General features: G+C 27.5%; 1 protein-coding gene across 2 annotated transcripts in view; it reads left to right on the top strand.

The window, feature by feature from the left end:
• The window catches only part of alpha-Man-IIb (alpha-Mannosidase class II b), a 515,292-nt gene that overhangs the window by 67,158 nt on the left and 424,400 nt on the right, over positions 1–23,734 (top strand). Inside the window, exon 2 of one of the 2 annotated variants that reach the window (XM_075356906.1) lies at positions 4,154–4,309. The exons of the other annotated variant lie outside the window; for it this stretch is intronic. The gene's annotated coding sequence lies outside the window, so the exon portion shown is untranslated. The remainder of the gene's footprint in view (positions 1–4,153; positions 4,310–23,734) is intronic. 2 annotated transcript variants of the gene reach the window in all.

The following is a 23,734-nucleotide window of genomic DNA, read 5'->3' as shown; positions in this document are numbered from 1 at the left end:
GACAATGTGTAGAAGGTTTATTTTAAAATGCATAGGAAGTAATTAAAAATAAAAGTTCTAGGAAAACATTTCAATCGATCAAGAGGAAAGGAAATGATAGGGTGTCCAAGATTGAGAGAGAAAGAGTGTACGAGAGAAAAAGTGTGAGTGAAAGAGTTCTTCATCTTATAACTAACATCCTGTGCACATGTGGATGACAGTTCGTTTAAATTGATTCATTTATAGTTCTTTGTCCGAAGACTAGCCCACAGACATCCAAAAGACATTAATCTCTTCCGCTGTTTTAGCTTTTTCTTTTCTATTCTTTGACAGTCATTCTCAGTTTATTCATATTCTTCTATTATTTCCATCATTTCTCTCTGGTTTACTATAAATCCAGTTGACAGTTGATGATATCAGTTTATTTTAAATATAAATAAATTTAATATAAATTTTAATTTAATAAAAAATTTAACTTAAGCTGCTGTAAGGTAGTATTTTCTTTCAAGAATGATTGCAATTTACAAATAGTTGAATGAAATATTAAACTATTAACTTACAAGTAACTTTACGCATTCTTGTGTTCATATTATATTATAATTTAATTTAATAATAAGAATAATCATATAGATTCTTTTACTTAGATAACCAATTCAAAAATAACCTGTTGTTGTTTGCACTTTACGTCCCAATATTTCTTACGACTTTGTGATGGTTTTAAATCACCTGACTTAAAATAGACACCATTTAGACTTTCCTTTTTTCTTTTTTTTAAGTTATAATGCTTAGTATACAGCCAATTCCAATAATTAACAGAGTAAAGTTGAATATCACCTACATTTTGATCGGTTTGGTATACTGATAAGTAGCGGTATATTCCCTGGAATCTAGAAAGCACTTCACTCCATACTTTTTCTTGTGAGCCTAAAACGGGTTGATTATTATTTTTAAGGATAGCTATGTTTTTTAATTGCAAAAAAAAAATGTAGTTGTTCATCTAGTTTATTTTCTATTTACAAATTACATGAGATTCACGATTATCTGGAGCTCCCATCGCTTCGTGAGATTGCACAACAGCGCAATGTCAAATACCTGCAGAGGCTTGAGAATCATGTAAACCACTTTGCAATTAATCTACTCGATAACAGTAGAGACGTCTGACGGTTGAAACGAGCCCATGTACTCGACTTAGGGTCTGCGTAACAATTTGGAATCTAACACCGTCAAGTTTAGTGGTGTCGTATCTAATTTCTTGTTACTTCTCTTTCTTTTTATTTTTTATTTGTTGTTAATGTTTGTTTTGTGAACTATATGGTGCTGAAATTAATGGTTTGTGATTTATGACTGAGCTTGAAATTTCATATTTGACTTTAAGTTTGCTTGCAACTATTTACCATGTATTATTTATTTTGGGGGTTCCTTAAGGACCTTCATATCACGTGTTTTTGTCAGGAAACTTACTTACGGCTCCGCAGGAGAGCTGATTGTAATTATAATTGTTATTGAGCAAAAAAAAAAAGGAAAAGAAAAAATTCTCAGTTATTTTCTTCATGTATTTTTAAGGTATGTATTACAAATATAGTTTAAAAGATTCTGCGTAAAAATAAGCGAGGTAAAATATTTTTATCGACGAATGAAGTACATTCAATTTATAAAATTAATTAAAATTCTTCACTGACGTTAATAAAATTAATTAACTCAACGTTGTTTAAATATTTGTCACACTTTTATAAACTTTTGAAAAATTCCTTTTTTAAAGCTTATTAAATACACTCAAATTAAGTAATTTAAGTTAATACTGAGAAAAGCGGAAGTTAAAATATAAAAATATTACTAAAATAGTTACACTGAGAATTGTATAGTTGAAGTGTTGGGAAAGAAATACGAAGGTAGTCAGTTTAATATTTAAAATTTAATTTTTTGTATTTGTATGCCACAAATTTGCTTCCTTCATTATAAACTCTGTATAATCTTCTTTGCTTTGAATAATATTTTATTACAGATATTTGAACTACTTTTTCTCCTTACTAGAAGTCATCGGGAATTGCTTTTATTTATTATTAGGCATGATTTTATCAACTGACAATAAACTTAATAAGTTTAACAAAAAAAGCATATATTTTAAGTTTTCCTTTCATATTTTGATTATATTGATCTTCTCTGAGACAAAAAAAACAAAATTAAGTATTTGAGTAATGAAGACAGAATTTAACAGAATAAAAACAATATTATATAATCGTTAAACAAAGAGAGAGAAGTGTATAAAATACATTTGTGTATGAGAGGACTGATAACCTGCTGGAATATGGCAATACAATAGCTGCCATAGTAATCCGTATAAATCTCTATTGTTAACAATCTTACAGTAAGATATTTACATGTATGTGATACCAAGTACAATGTTGAAACACTATGTTGTTTTACTATCTGTAAGGGTGTTTGTGAGTGAATTCATACCCAACCAAATATTTGTCTTTGTAAACTCCAGCTCTCTCAAGCTCAGTTATTCTATTCAGGGGCAGTTTCCTATATACCTATTTATATCGAACAGTCGAATATATCTTTACAGTTTTCAGTAAATAGAGCTTATATTTTTCGTGTCTGATTTGGCTGATCGGTTTTTGAAAATTTTAAATTATCTTTAAATATTTCTAAATACTTCAATAATTTTAAATATTTTTCTATTTAATAATTTGTGTATTATATTTTAAAGAATTATAAAACAAACTAATTTAACTTAAATATACCTTCGATATCTGGATTTATTCTTATACGAGATATAACCACTCTTCAGTATGTTATATTCGAAATATATACTCTATATTAAAATCCATTTTAATATAGAGTATTTCTTTGGCATAGTCTTTTCTCCATGATGTAGTTGATATCAGTTTTTTTGCGTTAATATTTATTTGTTAAATTCTATATACTATTAGTTAACATTTCTACTATTTCCGGCGTAGTTATATTTCTACTATTACACGGTGTTTAACCCTTTACAGTTTGTATCTTTCTTGACTGAGAAAATATTTTTGCGGTTTATTTCTCATAACGTTTCTCTTAACTATCGTAAAAACTTAAATATAAATGTATGCACACTAAGCAACTCACAGTTCAAAAAAAAATGTCGGAAGAAAAATTTTTCAACGTCAAACACCGATTTCACCTTTGACAAAAATTATAATATATTATTAATCGTATGATCATTTTTTTTAAATCCAGTTTTGGGAGTTTTATGGGAATTTTGTAAATTTTAACGTAAAAATGATGTATTAAATATGCAATTTCCTATAAAATTTCATATTTGTTTTAAAAATCGTAAAATGTTCAATGACGCAAGGGGCATCTTAAGTAAAGAGTCGATATATCGGAAATTTTCTGTTGAGAAAAAAGTCGATAAACTCTCATTCAACTCTATACTGTAAAAATATGTTCCAACTATCATTTAGTTACCTGGGTTAAGATTACGCCTTTATAATCCATTATTAAGTGTAGGGTTTAGCTTTAAGAATATGTTTTATATTTTTGACGCTTACTTTTAATACCTTTAGGGATTTAATACCTTAAATCTTTACTATTTTCCCCTATTTCATAATAGAACCCCATTATACAACATTTTTTAGATAATGGTTGAAAATAACTTCTATAATTACTTTGTGAATTTAAAAATTCTTATATATTTTCAACTTAAGTGCACTAATTAATCTAATGTTTAAAAGTCAGTTATATAGATTTATTTGAAAAAAAGTTGTTTGATATTAGGTTGAATCTTGTGTACTGTAAACTACTTAATTATTAGATACATGAGTCGGTAACATAAATTACAATTTCTACACGTACATCAATAAGTAAATCCTCTCCTATTTTTTATATAATTATTCATATTAATACAAAGAATTATTCGCCTGTAGGAGAAGTTATTTTAGTTTTACTTAAATAGATATACGTAAAATAACTTCCTAAGATAATAGTAATAGCTAAAATAAATAGCAGTAGCTTTGATTTATAAATTTAATCTTTTTATATGATCATCCAATAAAAATTATATAAGTAACGTAAGATGTGACCAACATCAAACCTAATCTAATAAAAATATCGTAATAATGATAAATTGATGTTTATAATTTATTAAAATTGTTTGTCGGCTGAAACATACTAATCTTTGTATTCCCAGTAGGTATGAACGTTGTACCAACGCATAGGGATTTATACAGATGTGTAGAGAATGCCAATACAGTTAGTCTTATTTTCTCAGACCTTTCCCGATTTGGCACTAGAACTGCCAACAAAGCTTGCTGCGATCCAACTTCCAACCTTTCAAAATATAGAGGTAAGTTATTTTCGCGTTATTTTCCTTGGCTAAAATATAATCTTTCATCGTAATATCGATATTAAAAATTATTAATTGCGTAAGTTATTTAGTTGGTTAAAAAAAAGTAAAGATATATATATACTGCTTAGTAATAAGTTTAAAAAAACCAATTAATTTATTTTTATTGTTAAGTGTCAACAATATTTATATTACTAAATAAGTCGATAAAAGGCTTAGCCTAATTTATATTTTATTATTTTTCAGTAATTATTTTATTTAATTAAAAATAAAATACCTAATAATAAAAAGATAAGTCGCGGATTATAGCTGTTCTTTTACGTTGGCTATTATTTTTAAATAATGAAATTACACTCGATATAATTTATTTTGATCCTTTTTCATGTCAGACTACAAGTTATTTTTAGCCATTCCTACTATCTGCAAATTCTATTTGTAAAATTAAAAGGTTGGTGAAATTTATGTTTATTTGTTATTATCAGTTTTTTCTTTTTATTATCAAATTATAGTTTTACCGACTTTTCTCGGTAAAAGGACCGAAAGTAATATATACGATATTTCTACACTTGTAGAAAACTAAAAGATATAAATTTTTTTTTATTAATATTTAAATATATTTTCTATATAAGAAAATTAAATTATTATAACCGTAATTTCATGAAATGATTAAAAGTAAAAAGTATGCCTAGCCTACACGCAATCATCAAGTTTAAACTCATTCACCACTGCGACTCACTGCATAAGCATGTATGAAAATACACCGATATAATTAAAACTATTTATAATAATAATTATAATAATTTAATTTTCTTATAAACTGAAAATAAGCTTTATTAAATAAAAAAAGTATATGCACATATATCTTAATTTTAGGTAGTATTCATAAGAAAGCTACCCGAATCATACTTCTTCCCGAATCATGGTACCCATTACAATGGGTACCATGATGTCGAAAATAGATATTATAGATTATATATAGATATATGTGAAACGCGAAGATATGTCGAAAATTTCGACATATCTTCGCGTTTCAAATCCCCCAGACCCCAAAACCACCGTCAGCTCAAAAGTTTATGTATACATTTATATATATATTATGTATACATTAATATACGCGTATATATATATATATATATATATATATATTTTTTTTTTTTTTTTCACTCTCTATAACTGCCGTAATTTTGCGCCGATCACTTTCAAATTGATACGTAATTTATAAAGACCAAAAATTTAGTTTGTTAATGGGAAAAATCGGACTGTAGGGGTGCATATGGGAGGGCTTTTTCGAAAAAAAAACAAAATATTGCTATAACTTTTCTATTAAGTAAAATATATCGAATTCGTTTAAAGTTCCTACTATTCTGTGGATAAGGGCCTAAAACTTATCTGAGTAAAGATTTTTTGATATCAACGATTGGCCCAGGGGGTGGAAAAAAGTGGTTTCGAAGGAAACAATATCATATCGGTTTAAAGTGGTCCTCAGTCCTCTAAACATTACCTAAAATTTTGTCTGGAACAATTTTTGATATGACCAACCTTTAGGGCAAGAGATGGCCAAAATATTGCTGGAACTGTAAGAATATGGGGCTTGTTTCACATGCTAAGCATGTGAAACATTTTTCACTTGCAACCATTGTCGTATTGAGTAAATTTAAGGTTTTTCTTAACTTTAAGAAGGAAATCTATTTTATCCCCTACTTAGCACCGTTGAAATCTACCTCCTCCTTCTGGCGTGCCGAAAGGGATTTTTTTTTTAATTTAAGTTATATATATTTTTTGCGCAAAAAATTATACGAGATAATCATGTAAGAAATAGTAAACAAAATACAATTCTTTGATTAGTTTCGCTATTTCTTTGTTTGATTAATTATTCTTTGTGTAATTGATAAGACGATTTTTTGTTGTTTTCTTTACTTTTTATGCCTGAACTTTGATGTTTTATCAGTGTTCTTTGGACTTATCTTTGTATTTACTTATTTATGTTTAGTATCTATTTATGTATAATATATACGATAACCTACATCGTTCTTTAAATGTTTTCAGAGGAAATTCCTCTCTGCATGTCATTTTTTTTAATATTAAAATTTACTTATGGTTGCGGTAAACTGGAAACGTTTGTAAATTAAACATTGCGGCAAAAAGAATTAATGAAAAATCGGTTTATTTTATTGTAAATATTTTCATCTTTTCTAAGGTTTAAGTCCCTCAACACGCTAACCTAACTTTCTTTAGAGACAGAAATATTTTGCCTTTGATGTAAAATGCAAAGAAAAAATTAAGCAAAAAAAATTTTAAAGCTGTAATAATCATAAAAATATATAGATCGATATTTTAATAAGCATATTATTACAGAAAAAAATATTAAAATGTATTATATTGAAGGGCTTAACAGCTTGTTTTTAATTATTTAAAAATAAGAAAGTAACAGTCGTTTGCAGTTTGTTCATTTAAATGTGTGGTGAATTTTGAATTAAGTATTCAGTTAGAATACAATCACTTACTACTCTTTAAAAATTACATTATTCACCCCTATCAAATTAGGCAACATAACTGCTTTCCTGTACCTGTACACAATACTTCTACTTATTTAAATTACTGATACATTTTTAACAAAATTTCGCACAGTTTATTTAATAAAAATTAAAACATTTTCATTTACAGACATACTATTACTCTATTGTTGTGTTGTACAGTATATATATATATATATATATATATATATATATATATATATATATATATATACATATACTGAAAGAAAAAACTTTCTAAAATGTATATGTATATATATATATATATATATATATATATATTTTAGAAAGATTTTTTTTTAATATTTGGAATCAAATTAAAGTTTTATTATATGTTAAAACGACTTTTCTTATATTATTGTATACATTTTCTTAACTATTATTTTTTATACTAGTTGCAATTAAATTCGTGAGATGCATTTTTCGTTCGATTGTTAAATTTAGTTTAAGGAACGGTTGCATTCAAAATACGTACAAGAAAATATAAAATTAAATATGATCGCATAATTGTCAAAATAAATAGTTATAGTTATTATTTACGTGTAGCTCTAAATATATTTACGCGATTTCTGTTTTCAGAACTAAAATTATTTAAATTTTTGCCTACAGTTAAAGTTCCCAGAGTTAATTGTATTTTTCTTACTTGCACCAAATATAAATAAATTTTATCTTTTGAAATTTTTATCTGCCTTTTTTCCTTTTTATATACTTCTAATTTATTTAATACGAAGCTGATCTTTAGTTTTGCATAGGAATAAAGTATTTTACAGTTTTACTAAGTCTCTTACAATATTAAACGTTAAAAAAAATGTATTAATAATAATTACACTGGCGAATAAAAAAGAAATTTTTGTCTCAGGAAGAAAAATATGTGATTCTGATAGTATTTTTTTCCTGAATTCAAATATGATATCGGTTTTTCCCCATCACGAAAGGTTTCCAAGAGACAGGAATTTATAATTTCAAACATTTTAATACATTATGCATTCTTAACTATACAATATTCAAACATTTGACTCACCTAGTCAGTAATAAATGACGATTTTCTGCTATACTTTGCCTGTGAAGCATCTCTCTTGCTAGTCCAACAATAATGGGCCAGCATATTCGAATTCCATTTGCCTTGATACCTCTTTTCCATAGCTGAAATCACCTGATGAACGTGTTCCCCATGCTCATCGCTTAATGCGCCAAGATTTTCCGGGAAGAAATCTAGGTGCGAGTATGGGAAGGACATATTACAACCCAAATTTTCATAAGGTGTTATAAGATCGTTGACAATATCACGGTAATTTTTCCGCCTTTCGATTTCCAAAAAAATTCTGAATAACATTTTTGAATGCTTGCCAAGCTGCTTTCTCCAGTGGGTTCAATAATTCCTCAAAATTTCATCATGCGTTAGTGATCGTATTTGTGGACCCACAAATATTCCTTCTTTAATTTTTGCATCACTAATTTTAGGAAACTTCTGTTTTAAGTACATGAAACAAGGAGTATTGTCAATGGCCTCAACGAATTTCTTCTTTAATCCTTGATATATAACAGAGGTAGACACACATTTTTAGGATTAAAATTGTCTTTAAATTCAGAATGAAGATTACGATATGTATTTGTATATGTATCTTTGTATTCTTTTGAAAAAGATTCCATCCTTTTAACCGGGAAGCAACTTTTTTGGATAACTTTAAATCTCGTATGAGATAGTTCAGATTTTCTTGTCAATAAATGAGGCTAAGATGAGCTGCTTTGTTCAAAAGTTTTATCACCAGAATATGTTTCTATTTCTTCCTTACGTCCATCAGAATCTGAGCTCTTTCATGTAATGCCAAATGTTATGTAGGCTTTGGTATGGGCAACTCTTCGCACTATGGAATTGATCTCATTGCAAACAACCACCGTATGTTTTTTTTATTTTGTCGTAATCCCTTTAATGTTTGTTAAGCAGAAATAACAGTCAGAAGAGTAATCTTTGGGTTCCCTCCAAATCATAGGGACAATAAATGAGATGTGGCGTATGCAATTTTTCCATTCAGTGAGAAGCCTAGAACACGATAAACAACAGAAATGTTGTGGGGCCCAGGGTCTTGTTTGGTCCTCGACTTTACACCCAAAATAAAGTTAATAACATTTCTTTACTAATTCAGTAAGGTTTCACTTTTGGGTCTTGAGCACATACATAACACATTATAATTCAGACACACAAAGCACTCACAATGACGTGTTTACTGGTTCACTATTTCACAACTGACATCGTTCTGATAAATGTGTGCTACACTAGACCATCACGTTTGTACATGTCTATACATGTCTGAACCTGCACGACAGTAGCAACACTACCTTCTGAGTTAGCTCATCATATTTACAATGCTCTACGAGCTTTTACTTGGCAATGGACGAAAAACGTTTTAAAGTATTTAAAAAAATTAAAAAAAAAAAAATTGTGGGTGTTGGAGAAATTCTGAATACGTATTTGAAAACAGGATAAAAAACTGCATTAAGTACACCTATTGGTAGTCGTGAGACTAATATCATGTTGACCAGTGTTATTTTAGTTTTTAATAGTTGGAATATTACTACTATATTCAGAAAACACAATTTTTAATAGAGTATTGATGGATTGATGGTTTTTATTAAACGGTAAGATTATAAAAATATTCACAAATACAATTTTTTAATCTAATTGTAAAAATTACCCGTGTGTAAAATTCTTACTTATGCTGTAGATACTGCATTGTGTTAGTCCAATTTTCTAAAACAATGTTGTTCTATAATAACTTCATTTATATGTATTGAAAATTTTATTTAGATCCGATCAGCTATTTAATCTTGATTTGGAATAAACCGTTTTTTTTTTTTGTTTTTTTTATGTATTAACTTTTTTTTATTTTTAGTTTACTCTTAGGAGTTCTGCAACTGTCAAATAAAGTACCATTGTCTACATGGTAATTCGAATCTAATAAATACCTGTGGATGTGAACTATTCGTTTATTTTTTAAAATCTCAATATTCCGTTTTGTTATGGGAAAAATTTAAACATATACAAACACACGCGCGCGCGCACACACAACATTGCAGATTCTTTCTGATTTTGAAGCTATTTTAGATGGAGATTTGAAAAGTTTAGAAGAATTTATGGGTCAATTATGCTACCATTTGGGACAATAATGATACTTTGCCTTTTTGCTGGGAGGGAGTAAGGAGTGCAAGTCAAACTTTTTAAATAGCAACACTGAATCGTTTCTATTTGCCGGATTTAGGAGATATGACCACGGGAGTGACCTAGAAGTAGGAACACAAGATGACTGTCACTATGTAGTGAACTTCATTTAGATAGTCTACGAATTTAATTATTTCTCTATACCAACGAATATTTGTTTTATCTATAGTATTGTTTTCATATATTGGTATTGATGACATTGCTTTTATTGTTATTTTATTATTCTTTCTTCCCATTTTATTTCTAGTACTATGTTAAACATTGAACCTGGACCACCTGTAGAAGTGCTTTTCACATGTATGAGTTATTGAACCTTTGAATGCTTTAATGAGGGGTTTCCCTTATGAAGCGTACGTGAAGAGGTTACCCCTCTTCACGTGATTATCATGACTCAAATTTCCTTCTGGTCCCCTGTGAGGTATAATTGAAATGTCTGCAGGTGGTCAAAAAAATTGTGGAGGGTCAAACCTTAATTGAGTAAACTTTAATTAAATAATGATCTATTTCAAGAAAGAGTGATATATCTACGTGTGTTGAGTTTAATAATTAAAATTAGAAATGATGATGATAGCTCTGGTTGGATGCAGTCGCGTTTTTCATGCTCCGTGCATTTGTGACGTATCATTGCGGATTACTGCTCCAGTAGTGTTGTTTTTACATTTTAATGTTTATTTTTCGTTGTTTCGTGTTGTTAGTATTTTTGTTCATTTATTATTTAATTTTTTTTGTGCTTTTATTGTAGTTTTTTTACTGTGTTAGGCTATACTTAGCCGAGCGTGTTATTCGCTTTTAGGGACTTTTGTTGCGTCAAGTTTAATTTTTGTTTATCAAGTGTTTTGTGTCTATATTTACTATTCTATCTACGGTTGCTATGGATAATTTATTGGTGATCACAGCTGTTTGATTTATTAATCTTGTTCTTTATATTTGTCTAATAGAATCTGCTTAGACGAATAATTTTATTTAGTTGGACATTGAAATATTTTCATATAATCATCAGCTGTTTGAGCAAAGAGAAATTTTGAAAAATATTTTTCCTCCGATAGTACTGCAATATTTGCTTTTTTACTTAAATATTTTCACTTGGTGGAAATTAACTATCTAAACAATCAAAATTAAGCAATCTACAATATCATTTTAATGAAATTGTAGATTGCTTAATTTTTAATTAATTAATTCTTTTATTTTTAATTAACTGTTTATTTTGTTATATTTTTACTGTTGTCGTGGCCGACCCGCATCGGTCCACGAAAATGACCCACCGGAAGAGGAGGGGTGTACAAGTTGTGTTTGAGTACAAGTTGTGTACAATTTTCCAAACACAAACATTGTAAAAATTGACAATAATGAAAGAACTTATCGAAAAATTATATAAAAATAATAATATTTTTTGTATAAATAATATGTGTACAATAATAGTAAGCGTACAAATTCAATTCCCCGATTTTTAACTGGGGTGTTTTCATCTTTATCAGCTATTATGTTAAGCAGATATCTTCGCTTAACCTCATAGAATATTAATGTCCTGTCGTTTTAAATAAAGTTTTTTTTTTTGGAACCGATGAATACCACAAAAGATTACAAAGAAGCTTACTGTGCGTGGGAATATGAAGATGGAAGTATAGTGGCTTCCTGTTGCTTTATTTACCGATGTAAATATACTATCAGATTAGCAGGTTGATAGTTTGCTATCTGTTTATTACAGGAATTTTTGCGATGAACATCATTGCTCTAAAAGAAATCATTTTTGACTTGCGATTCTTCTACCTCAGATATTTAAATGTAAAACATGGATGAGAATGACTCAGTCAGATATTGTAAGACAAAATATAAGAGTATAGCCTTTGATATTAAATCGAATATTGTAACTAATAACTTAATCGGGAAGGAAGACTAATTACGGAAAACCTGAATCGTTCACAGAATATTAACTAAAGAAAAATTATATCTCTGAATTTTATTTCAGTACTCTAATAACAAATCGTTACTTAATTATTTTAATCTTTATATTTTATTTAGAAAGTATCCTTTTCAAAAAAAAATAAAGGCGTTTATTAAACTTTAACATCAGAATCATTTTAAATTTAATAAAAAAATGTCTTATTTATTTATCCTGTTCCTTTATCTTCAGCGGTATAGTACCACAGGTTAACCTGTTATTTGGTTAGAAAGTTCTGTTTAACATGAAAGATACTATTATTTTTAAATTTAACTTCTTAATTATATTATACACTTAAACAGTTTTGAAATTAAGTAATTTTAACTTAGCAGCAGACATTAAGGGTGATTAATTATTGTTACTTGTTTTCAAAGTATGTCGAAACAAACTAACTCATGATATTAAAGAGAATGATTGATCACATTTTGACGGTAATTACATTCTAATTTTTTTTTTTATTTATTCTTTTTTTTATTTCAAAAAAAAATTTAGTAATCTTGTTATCACACAAAGGTAAAGGGATAATGGCAGTAAAGTAATAATGATTTTTGTAAATTACTACTTATTTACGCAATTAAGATTTTTATTCTTAATTTAATTTTACTGCTAACAATAAATAAGAAATACACAGCTAGCATAAGTAATAAAATTAAAAAAAACTGTTATATAAATTATAAAAAATGGTTTTATAATTTAGATAAAACAGCTTTAATCTTTGTAAATTTTCTTTCGTTATCAATTTTTTTAAATCAATTCTCGTTTATTATTTCGCATGTTATATCGATATATTTATTTCAATGTTTCATCAATACGAAACAATAATATTAAGGAGTAAATTTAATTTCCAAACTGTTAATCAGCTTTACTGCAAACGAAAAAATGAAATGTGTAACTTCCTAATAATTTAGCGGAATATTTTCAATTTGCCGTTTTATTCGTTTGTAGTTTTATTAGATATACTAACGTCTCATCGCTTATTGTTTTACAATCGTTTCGACTTACTTTTATTTTACTTCCTTTTATTTTTATTAAATTATTATTGTTCCTTTTTAAACATAAAATTTATTTTTATTTATAACATTCTCCGTTTTGTATAAACACATTTTATCTTGTTTATTTAAGGTTTTTACTACAACAGGGTCACGGGAAATGTGAAATAGACAATATTGTACAGTCACTGTTCCGAGGGATGAACTGTTGGGCCGGTAACTGTGGGCATTTCAAAACGGACACGGTAGCAATCTCTATGCAAAACAGGTTCTATGTAGTGCAGCAGCGTTTTCCTCTCCCTATAATTTTGTCCATGAGTGCGTTATACCAGAATATGACACTACCCTTAACCCCTTCAGCTATTAACTATATACAGTATATTCTACCTAAACAATGATCGGTTTTGTAGTACAGAAACAAAAGTATTTTTACTGATTTTAAATCTTTATTCCTGTTGTTTTAATAAACAAAACAATTTTGCTGATATTTAATTGTTATTAATAATTCAGCTAATCTAATTAAAATTAGAATGGTATTAACAATCACATAAAACAGCAGAATAAAGCATTTTTACTCTGTAGTATGTGTCCATGTATGTATTTGAAATTTTAAAAGGTAATTCAATCCTTATTAAAATTAATACGGTATTTTATTTTTAAAGGTAATAACTCGTAACTTAAAATATTAAGAAATAATTTATATGAAATCTTTTAACCAATCAATTAATTCTACTACGACACGCCCAACGTTTATTTTTTTTAACAAAATAAACATCTTGGCGACAGCAAGCGTTTCTCTGGACACTGTTTAGATATTTAAATGTTGATTGGATCTCAACAAGGCGCGGCAGTTACGTGATTAAACACTGTCCAATTGTCAATAATCTAATCTTAATATTATTATAATTAATTCAAGATCTGTAAGAAAATTAAATCATTGCTGTTAGTAATATTATAAGAAGTCATGTTTTATATTATAAATAAGAGTTAAAAGATTTTTTGATAATTTTTCCTCAAACGCGACTGAATACTAAAACGTATTTCGCACTTATCTGACTAGGTTTCTCATAAAATTTTGTATGTACACTTTGTAAGTTAACAAATAATAAATATTTATACGTCAGTCTAATTATTAATCTATTAAAATTAAATGAAAAAAAAAAATTCTTAGACTTGTTCGAATGATTTTCAAGATAAAATTACTAAAGACGTTATGTTAAAGCTCCAAATTATTTTTAATTTTTAGTTTATCCTGAGAAAAATATGCAGTCATTGTCACCCGAGTTTTTGAAACTTTTTTGTAACGTCTCATTAAAATATTGTTTACCACTATAAGGTTTTATGTTGCTTGTACATGTTACATAGTTGTTTTTATGTCGTTGATAGTTGAAGAAAAATAAAGTAAATGAAAAAATACTAATGGAAAACCGTTAAGTACATAAACTTGTTCGATTAATGTATTAAATAGTGATTCCTGTAGTGAGCCACGTATTATTTTAAAACACACGTATTCTAGACTTCCTGATTGTTATAAACTCATACAGTCATAATAATTGTGACTATTTATTCTGAATTCGTATTATTTAATATAATATTGTTACTATATTTTAACGTTTTGTAATACGATAATAAGTTATTTTTATTGTAACTAAAATTCCTGTAACGTAATTATCAGTTAAGATACTTAAGTTCACGGCAGAATTCTCATGTTTCTAGTAAAATATGGCTTCAATCTGGTAGAAAACTCGTATTTCTAAAAAAAAATGTTGTTTAAGAAATACGTTATTCAATTATATTTAAAATATTTTGTGAAGATTTTTTTCTCTTCATCTTCAGGCTAATCATCTGATCCAAATCCAGATGAATAGTGAACTTCCGTGAAATTTTAACCTCATTTTTCAACCAAATTCCACTTTGGTATACCTTATCATGATAAAATCGTTCATCTATTTAGTCCATAGTCTGGCATTCATTGAAGTCAGACTACTGTTTTGATTTATATGCATTTTATTCATTACTGCTTTTTTAAGTTTGAAAATATTACTTAAGAATATTGTTTAATAACTTGCAATAAATATTATCGAAACACCATGAATTAAAAATAAATCAAAGTATACGGCGAAATAAGTTATCATTACTTTATGCTCGTATTACATTAGTGTAGTAATCTCGGAGCAAAGTCGTATATAAACAGTTAAGCAACTACGATGAGGTTTTAAAATTGTTTCCTAGAAGAATAATATGGTTTGTTTGATATTATTAAGTTAACTTCTCTTACGTAGGTAAAAATTTTACATTGTTATATAATCCATTCATCCTAATTTAAATTAGTGCGAATCAAAAAAAAAGTAAAATAAAAATAAGCGAGTTTTAAATAATAATATTCTCCTGGAAAACATTTTAACTGCGGTGTCCTATTTCAGTTATTACCTCGCTGTCCTAGTTAACATAATGTGTATAGATGTTGCGACGGATTAATTAACTAAATTAATTTTACTTCAATAACACCATTTTAATTGTAACTTGATTGTATAGTTTTAGTGTAATAATTTTAAAGTTTCTACAGTAAAAGTAACAAAGTTGCATAATAAAATTTCCGTTACATTTGAAACTCTCTAATTTCATTTGAAATCTGATATTAATGAACACCATTTTCACTAAATCAGCGCTTTGATCGCGTTGGCTCCCCACTTTTTGAAATTGCTGTTAGCATTTTTATATTATATGATTCAGTGCTAAAAAAAGTAACCTCGTTTTAATGTAATTTCATTGAAGCTTATGTAACCTATAATCTACATTTAAAAGAATAAAAAAAAAATAAAGAAAAAGACAAAAACTTGTAAGAGACAAATTGCTAATTTAGACTTAAATAAATAAACAGTTTCATTTTAAACGTACCAGGCGATTTTCCCGTAAACTACGCTCAATACAAAAATATTACCTAAACAAGCGTTTTTCAGCTTGGAGAGGGACAACTCATAGTGACCTTGATCTTGAAATAAGGCCAAGTTCAAGGTCAGATTAAATATCACCGTTGGAGGGTGCTCCTTTCCAATCTGAGTAACTTTTGTTTAAATAATTATTTGTACTGTGCTTAGTTTACGAAAAAATCACCTGGGCGATTAAAATGAATCATATACATATAACGTGTGCTTTGGTAAAATTTATAAGTTCATAGATTAACTTATCAAATTAACATATTAAGTAATCAAATCTTCTAAATCTGAATATAACATGATCAATATTAATTTAATTCGTCCATTTACAAAATTCTGTCATAAACCTTCCTCCTTGCCTATTCTTTAGATCTCTTCATTTCGAATTTTATGGATCTACTTTATTTCAACATTCTGTCAACACTGCATCTTAAAAATTCGAAATTTTAATTTGTTTTTACTGGAATGTTCGTTACTACAAGGACACTATTTTACATTCTACTATTATTATTTTTTCTTTTTTTCGTTTTTCTTGTAAATCTTTTTAGTCTAATACCAACAAGTTTCTTCACTACATAAAAACTCTCTTGGTTTTTGCCTTCTGATTACATTATGTTCTTCAATTTCTGAATCCTCCGGATTTAACTACCTAAGAAAAAGATCTTGCAAATTTTGGTTTTTATTTATTATATTCTCTACCTCAGTATTAATCTGTTTCTATCTAATATCATCACCTCGTTTTTTCTTTACTTTACTTTTAAATTGAATTTCACCAGTTAAACAGTACGTTTGCATAACGTTCATGTCTTCATGCGAAATAACAATATCATCAATTAATTGTAACAATTTGGTCTTTGTTGTGAACTAGCCCTTAACACCTTATTTGGTTCTTTTATAGTTTACTCCAAACAAAAACAGAAAGGAACAGGGGATGGTTTTCCCCACTTTTCGGATTCCTCGTTGTCTCGTATGCTTGACAATCTTATTTCATTGTGCTTTACTACAGCTTACTTTACCTCGGTTTTTAATTTTATTATGCTTATTTTCTAGCTGATGGTTTTTCTAATAATCTGCTAGTAATGTTTTTCTAAAAACTCTTATTTTTCTAAATTTCAATCTTAATTCTCTTAAAATTTTAACATTCTCTGCCACTATAAATTACAAAATTACTTTAAAATCCACAAATATCATGTCGGTAGCTTTAGTTTTCTTCAATCTGTTTCTAAAATTAATATGAGGGCTAAAATTGTTCCTAAGGATCAAATTATTTTCAAATCGGTTATATTCTAGTGCAGCTTCCAAACCACGTTCTGTTTTTCTAAAATTTATTGTCATTAAATTGTAACCATGAAATATTTAACTAATAGTGCAGTAGTTATCACATTTACAGCTTGTACTTTCAATAAGGCGATAAAAGTATTTTTATTCTTACTTCAGAGTGTATTTGGTTGCTGTTGGGGATGCGTTTCCAGTTTCATAAATTTTGTATATGCACAACTTCAGATCTACTTTGCTCAAAGAGCATAATAATACAAACTGTATATATATATATTCTTTGCCGTTTTATTTTTGTTGAAATCTTTTAGAGTTCTCTTAGATTCATACAGTGAAATTACAATCTATTTTTTTTCTTGCTTTATTCATCAGATAATTTTTTGCTTTCTTCATAGTTCTATTAATAATTACCATCTTTTAAATTTATTTTTAAACTTAATACTGGTATTACATACGGAATTCTCATATTTTATTTCGACTTTATTTTCTCGAAATTTTCTCTAATTTTCCTAAAAGATACTTCTATAAAAAAGAAAAAATTCTGTTTACATCATATTTATCCCCCTTCTTTTTTCTATTTTATTTTTCTATTGATTTAATTTTTACATTTCGATACTATTTTGCGCATTCTTTATCTTTTTCATGTAATACTTTTTGAATTTATATTATTGGTTTCGAAATCTTTGTGCGACCGTTAAGTAATTTATTAGATTCATTTTTAGTTAGTCCCGGCCTTACACTTGAATTAATTTTTCTTAATTTTAAAATATGTTGTTCACAATCATTGATTTAGGTTAGGTATAAATTTTTTTTTTGCTTCTTCTTTTACTATAAACCTTATTCCTAAGTATTTTCCTTTCCATGGTATGAAATTTTAGTTCTTCTTAACAACTGAATTCGTTCAACCATTTAAAATACTTGACAAAATAATTTATTTATTCATACATCTTGTTTATCTATTACTGTACCTGCAGTATTTTATTTGATTTGCGGGTAATTGTTCTGACCGAAATAATTCTCTTAATACGTTATTTGTTGCAGGGAATACTTTTCCATTCAATAATTAGGTTATTATTTAATTCAGCATTCCCTTATCTATGATAATAATATAATCTTTACTTATGCTTTTCTTTACATCTTCATCTTAATTTATTAATTCTGATATTTAACCTAACGTTTAATTTAATCCAACATTTAATCCAACGTTTTATTTTTGCTTTAAATTATTTAACCCACTGCTCTAATATTTTTGTTTAATCTCCGGGACCACCGTTAGATATTTCTACAGAGGATAGAAGAATGATTGGTAGCGTGTGTGAAAATGCCATGCCTAACCGGGATTCAAACCCGGGACCTCCGGATGAAAGGCCGAGACGCTACCACTTGCGCCAAGGAAGCCGGCAACTGCTCTTTTTTAAATTTCTAAGGCACAGCGCTCTAATTTGAAGAATATTTTTATGTCTTGCTATAATTCTTATATTTCCTGATCACCTCAAATTTAGTAGTCCCGCAGATTATGAGATATTTTTTTAAGAGGACATCTTCAAACGGAATTGGAAAAAAAGAAAATGAGAAAAATATTTCCTCAAAAATACACTTAGTAAAATTTTAACCTTAGTTGTTCACGTTCTATCAAACCTTATTTAGTTGGCGCCCTCAATAATAATAATACTTAAACGTATGCTGGCAATGGTTCATACTTACTGAAAATAAATTTAACGTGAAACCTGTATATCATAAAATAAATAATATTTGGTTATAAATGATAAATCTCTATTCATTAGCATCGTGTAATAATATAGTTTTATCCATTATAGTGCAAGCGGTAGAGAATACGCTTCTATTATATTGACAATAAAGATAAGCAATTTTGCGTATCGATAATAAATTTTATATTGCTATTATTAATTTGCCATGAACAGGGAAAATAGCAATTTCATTGTAAAACGTGATAATCACTAGCTATACTGGCAGTAATAGAAATAATTATTTGTTTATCTTCTTCTAAGATAAGACAAATTTTTTTTCTTTTCTTTGTGAACAGGCCTTCCAAGGACCACGAAAATATCACTTCATCTGGTTTCATTCCTTTTTTAAAATAATAACCTCAAGTAAAATCGAATGAAAGATAAATAAAATTTAAAAAATAAGATTTATACTGCCCCAATTTATAATTAGCTCGATTTCTTTCAAGAACTAATCTGAAAAATGTTAGAGTAACTATAATAAGATTAAAATTTGAACAATTTGAAACAAAAACTATAAACTTATTTTAAATATGTTTTGCTTATTTTGAAAGCCCGTGTTTGTGTTTTGATTACAAAATAATATTTTCTTTGAATTTGGCAAAACTTCAATCTAATACTTTTCGAATGATACATCTGTCTACTTTAGAAAATGCAGGAACAATAGTATACATATTTCAAAGAATTACGCATTTTTCTGTTAATCAGCCCATAACGTATAAAGATTGTGAAAGTTTTTTTAGCAACTTACGAAAATTTACTACACCTGTATAAGTAGGTAATTCGGTACTTCATTCATTAGGTGACAGTGAATATGAACAGTATTACCTTCAATGTTCGCAATTCCAGAATGAATTACTATTATTATATTATTATTTTTATTTATTATTATTATTATTCAGAACCGAACGAAAAAGTTATTCGGCAAACAAAACAGAGGAACTGAGAACGTTAAAATTTAAACGGTATGGTACAATTGATCTTGCTCTTAAACATCTACTTGTAAAGTAAAAACTGAAAGGCAAATACAGCAAAACGAGAAAAATAATATTCGTTAATTTCGAATATTATCACCGAATATTATCACGTTTATCACCGATTTCTTACTACTTACTTATGTTTTTTCTTTTGGTAAATATAATGTGTAGTTGAAAAATGATCAGTTATATTTAATATTTAATTCCCGAATAACAAACTAAAAACATAAAACAAAAGTAATTAAAAAATTAAAAACGAATGGTGTTTGTCGGGTAACGCTAAGAACCGGGCAAAATACATTTTTATTACTACGAAGATCGGGTAACCAGTTATAATTAATATTTTTAAGATAGAGGCCGACTATTTTGTAAATTTAGATCATTCAAAGTTTCGGGTCCTCTACTGAGCAAACTGTTGCTGTGAAGAACCTACAATACACTGGTTTATATAAATTGAACAGGCTTTAACTTTTATTTACCATTTTTTATTCTCAGAAGCATAAGATTAATGAAAAAAGAGCGATCCAAGAGGTAAAGTCCCCTGGCTAGACGGAAAGGGCGATTTAAGCGAGTCCTGACTCGCACATCTTACCGCGACGGGAAACGCAACTAACCATATAGCACGGACGATGCCGCGACGGGTCTGCTAATAAAAATTCTAACTGATGATTAACTTCAGAAACGAAATTATGGATCTTCTGAAACGTAATTAGTATTGTAAGAGAAAGAAATTAACTTATCTTTTATTAAGTAAAATACATACAATATTTTAAAGCTAACAATTCTCCTATTAATTTAAATTTTACCTATAATACGCTTTCGTGTAAAATCGTATTTTGTAAAAAAAGAAATACAAAAAATATCTTAAATTAAGTTTCAATATATACATATATGAATATTTTTTTCCTAATGAGTACGTGCAATATGTTCAATTAGTGAACAATAAGCGCCCCACGGCCCAGTGTGATGAGGTTGATATGTATGATACATAAAAAAGATGCAGTCTTTTACAGACTCAGACCGACCATTCCTGAAATGTGTGGTTAATTGAACCCCAACAACCCGACTACACTGGTATCCACCGTCTATTACTTAAATCCATATCAAAGCAACTAACCTTTACTGGGATTTGAACCTCAGAACCTTCGAATTCGAAAATAAGATATTAAACAACTGATTTGCGACATCAAGTTAACCACTAGACCAGCCCCCGCGGGCTAAATTCTAATATTAAAGTTGATTAATTTGCTTTTTTTCTCGTTATATTCTATTAATGATTATTCCATCCGTACAAGGTATGAACGATTAAATAAATGTTACTTTATAAAATTTAATTTAAAAACATGAGGCTTTTATTTCTTTTTTTTTAAGCACAAGAAACATTGTATTTTTTATTTTTATTTTAAATGTCATATTAACTTTCTCTTTTTCATGTTTAAAATAAATGGAATGTGAAGTTTCAAAAAAGAAAAGTAATAAAGCAAAACAAAATACTTTGCAATAAAGATTTTTATCCTAGCTGAATAAAATTTAGTTTAATTCATCTACCAAATTATTGTTAGTAAATGTCACATTATTTAATTAATTTCATTTAAGTAAGCCTAAAATGTAATTAATAAATTTTGTTATTTTACAATAACAGCTTTTTTAATAGACTATTTATCATTGGAAAGCTACTTGTAATATTGTGTGCTGATTTACTATCTGTTGACCTTTTGAGTTCAATATTTCAAATATGTTGGGATAAATTGTATATTCGTGCTGTGTATGTGTGTTTGTCTCTGTTTGGTTTAAATCTGTGACGTCATTCCATTTAATTTCATTATCGAACTAAATATTATATTCACATCTATATAGTTATCATTAAATAATATATAAACTTTAAATGTTGTATTTATTAATATCTACTTTGTTATTACTTTATCCTGAAGCGGTAGCAAATGTGATGTAAAATTGTTCATGTAGTTTCCTACCTAATGCTGTTCTATTCTAGATTTTACACCAATAAAAGTATTTTAAAAATGCAGTTTTTAAGTTATCGAAGAATTTTCAACCTGATTATGATTTTTTTACAATCAGAATTTTATAACAGTTAAAACTTTTTATTGTTCTAACATATCAAAATGATTCTTATTATTATTTTTTTTAAGATGCGTTGTCATAGTGGAAAGAAAATTTTATTTTTAATTGAGTAAAAGAGATTAATATACTAACTACCGTTAAAAATTGGATTTCAATCATTCTTAATCTACAGACTTGAATTTTTTGTGAAACTATGTTTTTAAAAAAACGATAGCGGGAATAATTTAAAAATCTTATTACAATAGTAGCGAAAATAAAGCACCCTAAAATTAGGTAGGCTATGTAAAATAGATTTTAAATTTTATAGATTTTCATACTTTTTTTATTGAAACGTTATCGGAGTGAAAATAACTTTATTTTAGTTGTTCGGAGTACATTTATAAATTTTTGTAATAATTTTTTATATTAGAAAATATATTTGTGTACTTTTAATTAAATTTTATCGTTCATAAGTCCGCACATTACGCTCAAGCAAAAAGATTTTAGTAATTTAATTTTTAAGCTATTGAAGAAATTTGCAACAATGAGATCCCATTATAAATATTAAGTAATTTTATAAAATATTCCATTAATATAATAATAGTTGCTTTAAAAGGAAAAAAAAATTATATGTTATCAATATTATTTTCTCTGGAATATTACGTTATGCCTATTTATTCAAGTGAAAGCACCGCAACTTGGTTCTATATTTAGCAGTATTTTCTTGAATTACTATTTTATTTAGTTTTTAAAGGTAGGTCTACGTAAGAAAATAATCTCGCTCAATTTTTGACGTATTGTAAGAAAAATGTGATATTTTATGATAATTCTGTTTTCACTCAATCTAAAAATTTAAACTTTCTCTTTACCGCAATCAATTTATTTTGTCATGAAAAAAAATATTTTTCAAGATTAAAAAGTTAATTTATTAATAAAAAAGTGTTTTTGTATTATTTTGCATACGATATGGAATTTTAAAAAATAACTGAAATTGGTAAGAGTTAAATAACAAAATTCAAATTTATATTTTATAATTAAACTATACTGTAGTAACGCTTATACGTTTTTCTGGAAAAGTTTCTTTTTTTAATCTCCAGCGAGGAACGAAATAATACAAAGTTTAAAATTTTAAAAGGAGATTTAAAAGGTAGATTTGCAATGAACTAATAAGAATTCTATCCTTTCAGTCTTTTTATTCTTAAAGAAACACTTTGACCCTAAATTTTACTTGGAAATAAAAGGGAACCTTTAAATTCCTTTTGACTTTCATGTCATTTACATAAACAAGTACTTTAATCTTTTGTACAGAGTTTCAATAGGGCAAAATTTGAGTAGTTGTTTTGTATACGTAATCAATTACTTTCAATTTATCTTAATTTGGTAGGCTTTGATAAATCAATAATTGTTAAACGTGTTACAACCTTTTTCGTTTTATTTTGAATTCATCGGTTTAATTAATTATTTTGTTGGAAATTGGATTCTGTTTACAAACGCAAAGCTATTATTTGAAAAATCGGGTTTAATTCAAATCGGTTAATTGGTAAAGGATTAAGGTTAATATTATGGACTACCAATTCTGAATCAGTTTTTTAGACGATTTCTTACAATTTAATTTTTTCCATATGAATAAATTGTAAATGAGGATGCATTGAAGAAAGAGATTTGGTGTTCGTTAACAACTAAAATTATTAAGCACATTTTTTTGTTTTTTTCTTTTTTTTGTAAAATATCTAACTCCTTTACAAATTCCAT

Source organism: Lycorma delicatula, chromosome 2 (assembly GCF_047948215.1).
Source record: "Lycorma delicatula isolate Av1 chromosome 2, ASM4794821v1, whole genome shotgun sequence".
NCBI lineage: Eukaryota > Metazoa > Arthropoda > Insecta > Hemiptera > Fulgoridae > Lycorma > Lycorma delicatula.
The sequence above is the reverse complement of the archived record's forward strand: the minus strand, read 5'-3'. Positions and strand labels throughout refer to the sequence as shown.